The following is a 10,000-nucleotide window of genomic DNA, read 5'->3' on the forward strand; positions in this document are numbered from 1 at the left end:
ATATAAGGCCACCACTCCATTTCTGACGCAGATTTCTACAGAGACGACGGCCAAGGAAGTATCTACTGGATGGTGTGTAGGTGCTGCGGCATCAACAACAAAACTGGGGAGAGGGGAGGGGAGCGGGGGGCGGGCGGGGAGTGGGAGGTGGGGGTGGGGGGTGGGGCGAGCAAAATTGCACAAGCAAACCAACAATGGACAGACCAGATTTCTGGATACTTTACCTATGTAGAAAATAATTGTCTGTTTCGGTACCACCACCCCTCTCTCTCTCTTTCTTTCTCTCATATATACCAGTATCAGGGACCGGGTAACTTTCCTTTTCTTGCGTTTGGCAGACTCAGAAACCATAATCCTGATCAAGCAGTCTGCTGATTGGTGCATCCATATACCTCCGAAAACAGAGTATGGCTGCCTACATGGCGGGGTAAAAAACGGTCATACTCGTAAAAGCCCACCCGTGTATATACGAGTGAACGTGGGAATTGCATCCCACGAGCGAAGAAGAAGAAGGTACACCCTAAAATTTTCTGTCGCGGAGCTTCATACTGTGTTTTTTTTTACCTGTTCTGGATGCAACCCTCTTTTCAGTTAAAGTTTTCAAAAGTAAACTTACGTATATTTCCAGTACATTATTACGACATGCCGTATGTCGGAGGGCAGCCTGCCAGTACAGCCACGTATCTTTTGACAGTGCCGGTAAATGTTCCTGTTTTTGACACAGTCTTCCTTCCATAGGAGTCATAATATACACTTCCAAACACATTATATTTTGACATACGCCTTATGTTGCATGATACTTTTGCTCGCTTTTAACGTTGCGTTTGCTTTCCAAATCTGTCTTTTGTGTTACAGATACAAACATTGCCAAAGCGAAATGTCACAATATGCATTTCCCAAAGCTTACAGTGTATTATTGCAATGCACCGTTCGTCGAATGGAAGGGCCTACAATTTACTGTGTGCTCTCTGCCGTGCTTATTTCTCAGTCGGTCTTCGCTCCTCGATAACGACTTTCGCTTGAGCACAAGTCATAATTGCGAAGTGTTCTCCAGTTACTGTGTGTCTTGCCCAGGGAAATAAACTCTCGGGGATTTTTTTTTTTTTTTTTCAGAATGTCAGGAGGTGCACTCCCATGCTTCCCGTGTTTCTGCATTTTGTTTCTTTGTCTCTGTCTTAACCCTTGACTTGATAGTCCCTTTCGCGCGCACTCTTTCGCTGTCATTACAACTTGTTGTTACTAAAGAAACAAACTAAGACTGAACTCGTTTACCAAACCTTGTCGGATGGTGCACCCCTGCTGTGTTTTCTTTGCATCTGCGCACCTCGTCTCTGTGTCTGTGTCTGTCTGTCTGTCTGTATGTCTGTCTCTCATAATAGTTTGCAGGGTGACTGGCGGGGGAGGTTTTTTTTCATGTTTTGTTCGTGTTTTTTTATGTTAAAAAGTTTATTAAAACAATGTTAAAAGAACTTGTCACTCATCTCACTCAATTCAAGTTAACAAAAATTTTAAAATATTGTTACAATGTAAAAGGAAATTGAAGATTTATCTGAAAGGAGTGGACAGACAGTGGAGAGGGAGACAGAAACAAAGAAGAAAGGGCATGAAAGGAAATCCTTTTAGTCGTCTCTTACGACACGCAGGGGGAGCACGGCAGGGTAATTCTGTGTCCATAGTGGACGCCCCTCCCCTGCAAGGGGTTTGTTCGTTTTTTTGTTTTGCTTAAAGAAGACATATTTTTGTCGAATATTTACTTCTCTCTCTCTCTCTCTCTCTCTCTCTCTCTCTCTCTCTCTCTCTCTCTCTCTCTCTCTCTCTTTTTCCTGTATAATGTATTGTCTTTGAAAAGAAGTGCTTTCCTAACCAAACAAACACTAATGTGTTGCAGCATGTGGTGGCCAAGTCCGATGGAAATGACGTCCCTCGGGGAACACAGTGACGTCATGAAGACCAGAGCGCCCACTTCCGAACGTGACAGTGTCTGGTGAGTTTGTTTACGCGTAATACGTTCAAGAAGATTTCCTTAAGCTCATGACTAGGATCTCAAATACCAGAACAAAGACAATTATACATGCTTCGATGAATAAGTGAAAACATGCGTACACTGTTGATTTTTTTTTTTTTTATAACTTTGTCATGATCGGTGTGATTAGTTGTGGAAACACATAGACACAGGCACGCGTACGCACGCACACATTCAGACTGCATGGTTAAACACAAAGAGAGAGAGGGACAGAGACAGAGAGACAGACAGGGACAGAGAGAGTCTCGAACAAAATCTGGCATAACGTGTAAGACTGGCTGCTCAAATAGAAGACCTAAAGAGAGACACAGAGAAGGAAAGCGAGAGAGAGACAGAGACAGATTGAATGATTGATATGGATACGTATATATCGCCTATCCTCGGTCGGAGACCAAGCTCTAAGCGCTTTACAAATACGGGTTCATTTGCACAACTGGCTGCCTACCTGCGTAGAGCCGACAGACGGCTGCCACTGAGTGCTCATCAATCGTTTCCTGTGTCATTCAATCAGATTTCAGGCACGCACACATACACACTCAGACAGACATGTAACATTTTACTTGTATGACCGTTTTGTTTATTTACCCCACCATGTAGGCAGCGATACTCCGTTTTCGGGGGTGTGAATGCTGGGTATGTTCTTGTTTCCATAACCCACTGAACGCTGACATGGATTACAGGATCTTTAACGTGCGTATTTGATCTTCTGCGTGCGTATACACACGAAGGAGGTTCAGGAACTAGCAGATATGTACATATGTTGACCTGGGAGATCGGAAAAATCTCCACCCTTTACACACCAGGCGCCGGGCGTCACAGAGATTCGAACCCGAGACCCTCAGATTGGAAGTCCAATGCTTTAACCATTCGGTTATTGCGCCCGACAGACAGACAGACAGACGGAGACAGACAGGCAGAAAGACAGACAAAGAGACAGGGGCAAGAGAAACAAACACACAGAGAGACAGAGAGCGAGCTCGAACAAAACTGGGACATGATGTGTTAAACAAAGTGCCGCTCTGACAAATGGAGCTAGAGAGAGAGCGGAAACAGACAGACAGACAGGCAGACAGACAGAGAGACAGAGAAAGAGAGAGACAGAGAGAGAGAGAGACAGAGAGAGAGAGCAGCTCGAACAAAACTGGGGCATAATGTGCTAAAACAAAGTGCTCTGACAAATGGAGCTAGAGAGAGAGTGGAGAGAGAGAGGGGGGGGGGGATAGGGACAGAGACAGAGAGACGGACAGACAGAGAGACAGACATCGAGCAGCTCAAACAAACAAAACTGGGGCATAATGTGTTAAACAAAGTACTCTGACTGTGAGCTATAGAAAGAGCGGAGAGAGAGAGGGGGGAGGGGAGGCGAGAAGGAGAGAGAGAGAGAGATCGGAGGGAGAGAGAGAGGGGGGAGTGAGAGAAAGAGAGACAGACACGGGCAGAGAGGGAGCAGCTCGAAGCAAACTGGAGCATAATGTTTTACACAAAATGCTCTGACAAGTGGGACTGAAGAAAGAGCAAGAGAGGAGGGGGGTGGAGAGGGGTAGTGAAGCGAGAGAGAGAGAAAGAGAGGGAGGGGGGAGTGAATAAGAGGCAGAGAGAGACAGAGAGCGAGCATCTCGAGCAAAACTGGGGCATAATGTGTTTTAAAAACAAAGTGCTCTCACAAATGGAGCTTTAGAAAGAACGGAGAGAGAGGGGGGAAGCGAGAAAGAGAGAGAGAGGGGGGGGGTGAGAGAAAGAGAGACAGACAGACAGACGGACAGACAGGCAGAGAGAGAGAGAGACAGAGAGAGAGAGAGAGAGCAGTTGGGGCTCAAATGAAAACGGGGGACATAGGTGTCAATCTGTTTGCGCTGACAAATGGTGCCAGAGGTGTGTTTTTTCTACCTCTTCCAGCCTGATACTGTTTCACTCAATAAGTTGGTCAGAGGAGAGCAGCTGATGAAAGTATGGCGTCCCTCTAGTGTCAAGTGGAAAAGTTTTGCTGGTTGCGGTTTCTTGAAAGAACTCTGAGAAACAACAATGTCTCTCTCTCTCTCTCTCTCTCTCTCTCTCTCTCTCTCTCTCTCTCTCTCACACACACACACACACACACACACACACACTCTCTCTCTCTCTCTCTCTCTCTCTCTCTCTCTCTCTCTCTCTCTCTCTCTAACGAACTAAAAAAAAAGATACGTTTTTTACCCCGCAGGATTCGAGCTTCTCAGTACACGGATGTAGTGACGAGGAAATATACAATCATCTTTTATACCAGAAAGTTTTTTTTTAATCACAATAAATAGATGAACAAATAAATGTATAAGATTAAAGAACAAATAAGCCAATTAATCATTCGATATAATATTACGTCATTCAAACTGACACAGAAGTTCGAGTTAACGATCGCAGAAATTCCTTTTCCGTTTCTGGAAAGTGCTGTTTTGAAAGAACAAACATGATTGTTTGTTTGAACTGCAATATACAAGAGGAAGGGAGGGAGGGAGACAGAGAGAGAGAGAGAGAGAGAGAGAGAGAGAGAGAGAGAGAGAGAATGAGACAGGCAGACAGACAGAGACAGACAGACACAAAAAATAGAGACAAACAGACTGTCAGACAACACAAAGATAGAGACAGATAGATTTGTTAGACTCAAATTAAAACGCCATGGAAAAAAAAAGAGAAAAAGTGGATAAAGCTCTTTTGACGCTTTCAATGCACCATACCTACCTATCACTAACTTAAGAGAGGCGCCAGGTGGGAGCAGGCGACAGACGGAGGCCGATGTTTGTGGAGGTGTTGTCAGACGATGGAATGGTTCTATTGACTGGTGGGTAGCGTCAGCCGGAAAAATATCGGCACCAGCCACCCAGATAGTCGGGAAGAGTGGGATAGAGGGGTAGGGTAAGGAGTAATAAAATGGTAACTGTAGAGAGCAATAAAATGTAACTGGGAGAAGGGAAAAAAACAAAACGTTTGAAAGGCCACCCACGACCTCAGTCTTGACGCGAGAGCTGGCACAACGCGTATGTTACATTTACATACTACGCGCACGCATTTGCATGCAGGATTACAACTGAGCGCGCAAATGGACGGTAACACACACATACACAGAGACAAAGCAAGGCAAGGTGAATTCTTTATTTTCGAGGATAATAGGAAAGCAATGATGTGCTTAAAACAAAATCCAGTCCCCCGCCCTGGATAGGTTCTATTCTATATAGTAATATACATAGATCATAAACATGCAGTTAGAGAGAGAGAGAAAGAGAGAGAGGAGAGGGAAAGAGAGAGGGGGGAAAGAGAGAGAGAGAGAGAGAGACAGGGAAAGATAAGGAGAGAGGGAAAGAGAGAGAGACAGAAAAAGAGAGAGAGAGGGAAAGAGAGAGAGACAGCGAAAGAGAGAGAAAGGGAGACATGGAAAGAGAGAGAGAGAAAGAGAGAATCATTTTCGGTTCCTCCAGCTGTATCTCAGAACTTGACTCAGTTCAATGATGAAGTACGAACAACGCCCGGACCCCAGCACCAGACAACCTGACATAGGTTGTTAAACTCAACTCTGTCCTGAGAAATGGTTCAAATCCTGCCATATCAAACCGCCTATTTTACGGCCGATCTTTAACTGCCCAACTTGCCATGCCATGAGTAAAATTACCACAGCCTTGATGGTTACAATTTTTATAAGCATTGCATTTCACATGCATGTGGACACCTACATCAGCAGCATCTCGGAAATCTAAACATGATGGGATTTCTTTTTTCTGGATATATATCACTTATCAGTCATCTTCCCACTATATATATATATATATCTTTGTATATATGTGTGGGGGTTGGGGGTGGGAGATATGGGCGTATATGTGTGTGCTTGTACAAGTAAGTGTTCATCTCTGTGAGTGTGTGTTTGCGTGCGTGTGTGTGTGTGTGTGTGTGTGTGTGTGTGCCGTGGAAGCTGCGATACGTAGGCTAGAAATGAGTGTGTGGAGGAGGGGGTTGGAGGAGGTGCAAGGTAATGTGTGTGTGTGTGTGTGTGTGTGTGTGTGTTGGAGCTCATGTACGTTTATATGTATTTGACTGTACTTTCATATCTGTGAAACTGCATGTTTGGTGCATTTCTGTTATGCATGTGTGGGTGTATGTGTGAATGTGTGTCGTCATATTTTACATTCATTCGCTTAATTATCACCATTGTTGTCTTATTTATTTATTTATTTATTTTTTATTATTATCATTTTATTAGTATTACTATTATTATTACTACTACCTTTTTCTATATTATAATTATTATTTATTTATTTACTCGCTAACGTATTTTTCTTTTTCTTGAACTTGCCTTCCTTTTTGCTTTGCATTTCAAGGCTTTTTCAGGGTTGCTTGTTGGTTTTTTTTAAATGGGTTTCTGGTAACAATAAGCATCTGTGTGTCCACGTGTTTGGTGAAAGTTTCTTCACATCGGTGTTGCATACAACGTGTCTAAATACCTGGCATACAAAAGGTAACACAATCTTCATGCCAATCTCAATGAGCTGTCACTTTGGCAGTGTCAGAATGTTAGTAAGCTTCCTTTCTCTTACTCTCCTGAGATGCTTAACTGTTCCCGTCGACCATATCGGGTGTCGATGTTAAACATGGGATGTCACAAGGTGTTTGGGCATTGCTCTGACGACCTCTTTAGACAGCGGAGATAAAACCAGTAAGAGTGGTGAATCGCCTGGCGCTGAACGAGCGGAAGGCTACTACTGTACGGTCTGTGGAAAGATAAGCCTGGTGTGGTGTCTACAGTGACACAGGTGAAATATGTCCCAGCTACTTCTTGCAGTGACAGGGAGCACCGGAGTGATGGCCTAGAGGTAACGCGTCCGCCTTGGAAGCGAGAGAATCTGAGCGCGCTGGTTCGAATCACGGCTCAGCCGCCGATATTTTCTCCCCCTCCACTAGACCTTGAGTGGTGGTCTGGACGCTAGTCATTCGGATGAGACGATAAACCGAGGTCCCGTGTGCAGCACGTACTTAGCGCACGTAAAAGAACCCACGGCGACAAAAGGGTTGTTCCTGGCAAAATTCTGTAGAAAAATCCACGTCAATAGGAAAAACAAATAAAACTGCTCGCAGGAAAAATACGAAAAAAAAAAAAAGAAAAAAAAAGGGTGGCGCTGTAGTATAGCGGCGCGCTCTCCCTGGGGAGAGCAGCCCGAATTTCACACAGAGAAATCTGTTGTGATAAAACGAAATACAAAATACAAAATAGTGTGGTGGCTGTTACCGTGCCATACAGAAGAGAAGAGCAGTATTACAGTCCTTCCCAAAGGGCAGTCTGGTAGCTATCAAGTATTAGTCATCTTATAAACGGTCGGTTTTTGAAGGCCAAACAGAAATATCCTGTAGGCAGCGACAGCAACAGTTTTAGTTTCAGTTTCAGTAGCTCAAGGAGGCGTCACTGCGTTCGGACAAATCCATATACGCTACACCACATCTGCCAAGCAGATGCCTGACCACCAGCGTAACCCAACGCGCTTAGTCAGGCCTTGAGAGAAAAAAAAGAAGATAAATACATAAAAAAAGAACTACTACTAATAATAATAATATGTATAAGGCGCAAAAACTTGATGAAGTCAACTATAAGCGTACAAAAAAAATAAATAGATAAATAAATAAATAAATATATAACTAACTAACTAACTAAATAAATAAATAATAAAAATAAATAAATAAAATTAATTAATTAAATAGCAACACCACGATCCATTCTACCGTCCAACGGGCCTCAAGATATACAAGTTGTATTGTGACTAAACTGTTCGTAAACAAAGATGCCACACTCTTTGTATTACAGGCAATACACCATCCAGCTTGAGTGCATATATAGCACACGCTTCTCTGATGTGGTAGACAATAAGTTTTAAGAACATATAGCTTTCAAAATGAACCTGCGTGCATCACAAGCTCTGCTGCATCAAATAGCAGATTCAAACACACGAGTGTGCGTGCACCACAAGTTACTCTGTTGTATAAGACAACATAGCCACCAACATGAGTCCATATTTTGCTGAACCGTTCAATACAGTTTTCAACATTAGTCCATGAATTATATACTACAAGCTAAACATTAGTCCACATATCATATACCTCTTGCTACTCTACAATACCAAGCAATACATCTTCTATTACGAGTCCATATATATTTTAATATGCACCACTGTTCCAGATCAGTTTGGCTAACAGACCAGCCCACTGCACAGAGCAAAATGAACTGCATATGCACCACAAGCTGTATTGTAGTATCGGGTGACCCAGCTTCCAACACAAATCCAAATAAACCACTGGTCTCAAGCTACTATGTTGTGCTAGACAATGCACGTTCAAACATGACTCAATGAACATGATTATCAACTGAAAATACAGCTCCCCACATTAGTTGATGTAAACTCCAAATTATTCTATTATACATAGAATATAGAGTCGATCCATGAATACTGCAGGTTATTCTATTTTTAGTGGCAGTCCAGATACCAGCAAGAGTCTGGAATGTTTCAGAGAAACAACGCATAGAAGAACTATACGATTATAGTCTCTGTAAGTTCAGTCACCCCCATAGCTTACACAGCAGCTTTTTCAGGTACCGTTAGGATCGTCACAAACAATTACGTCCAAAGACAGTTTCCAACACGAGGCCAAACGTATCGGGAAAACAGCGGGTTACCGAAGATACCGACGGTACTCAACAGGTGAAAAGAGCGGAATTACCGAGCATTCCTTTCTGTATGTGTGTAGGTACTGCGACTTAAACAGAGGGTGGCAAATCGAGGGGCATGGGGAGGAGGAGACGGGGAAAATGAGAGACAGATAAATGATGGTTATGATGATGATGATATGGACTCTTATATAGCGCTTATCAGTCCTCAGTCGGAGACTAATCTCTAAGCGCTTTACAAACACGGAGTCGTTCGCACAACAGGCTGTCTTTCAGGGTAGAGCCGACTGACAGCTGCCATTGGGCGCTCATCATTCGTTTCCTGTGTCATTCAATCAGGTTTCAGTCACGCACTCATACAGACAGGTAACATTTTATGTGTATGACCGTTTTGCTTATTTACCCCGCTGTTTAGACAGCCATACTCAATTTTCGGGGCGGGGAGAGGGGGGGGTTATTCTGGGTACGTTCTCGTTTCCATAACTCACCGAACGCTGCGGACACTATGGTGGATTACAAGATCTTTAACGTGCATAAAATTATTTGATCTGTGTGCGAATGCACACGATGGGTGTTCAAGCACAAGTCGGTCTGCACATATTCTGACCTGGAAGATAGAGACCAACGTCAAGGCCTGAGATCCTTCCTGTACAAGACAGATCACTCGTTGTCTACTGAAGAGAAGGTGATGGAAAAATCAAAGACAATGGAAGGGTCTTCGCTAGGCTTTAACAGTCAAGGGGTACACGATATAAAAGGAACGTCAAGGCTTGCGATGGTCTTCCAAACAGTAGGTGATACGAAGGCAAGTTAGGTCTTCACGAGAAGTGACTACCACTGATGGATTCAAATTGACAAACAATTTAACAAACAATTTAACAATCGTGAGCGTGTAGGAAATCCCAACGTGTCCCAGGCATGACACTATAAGACAGACGCTTGTTTACTAAAGAGTAAAAGAGATCAGTTCAAAGTAGCCGGGTTTATTTTCTAAAATAGACATAAGGAAAATCAAAACATTCGCGAGTGGCCATCTTCGTCAGACTCAAAGAAACAGACAGCTTTATACAGTTTTGTGGATATATATATATATATATATATATATATATATATATATATACACACACACACAAATACACACACACACACACACACACACACACACATATATATATATATATATATAGAGAGAGAGAGAGAGAGAGAGAGAGAGAGAGAGAGAAGGGGGGGGGAGAATCTTCCGAGACTGGTAGTTTCAGGCATGAGATTTTTTTTTCTAAGAGCAGAGACGAAGAAATCAAAGTCCA

At 43.2% G+C, this 10,000-nt stretch overlaps 1 long non-coding RNA gene across 1 annotated transcript in view; it reads left to right on the forward strand.

The window, feature by feature from the left end:
* Positions 1 to 10,000, forward strand: part of LOC143292697 (uncharacterized) — a 25,873-nt gene that overhangs the window by 5,356 nt on the left and 10,517 nt on the right. The window contains exon 2 of the long non-coding RNA XR_013056678.1: positions 1,889 to 1,984. This is a non-coding gene — a long non-coding RNA (uncharacterized LOC143292697). The remainder of the gene's footprint in view (positions 1 to 1,888; positions 1,985 to 10,000) is intronic.

This window comes from Babylonia areolata, chromosome 18 (genome assembly GCF_041734735.1).
Source record: "Babylonia areolata isolate BAREFJ2019XMU chromosome 18, ASM4173473v1, whole genome shotgun sequence".
Classification (NCBI taxonomy): Eukaryota; Metazoa; Mollusca; class Gastropoda; order Neogastropoda; family Buccinidae; genus Babylonia; species Babylonia areolata.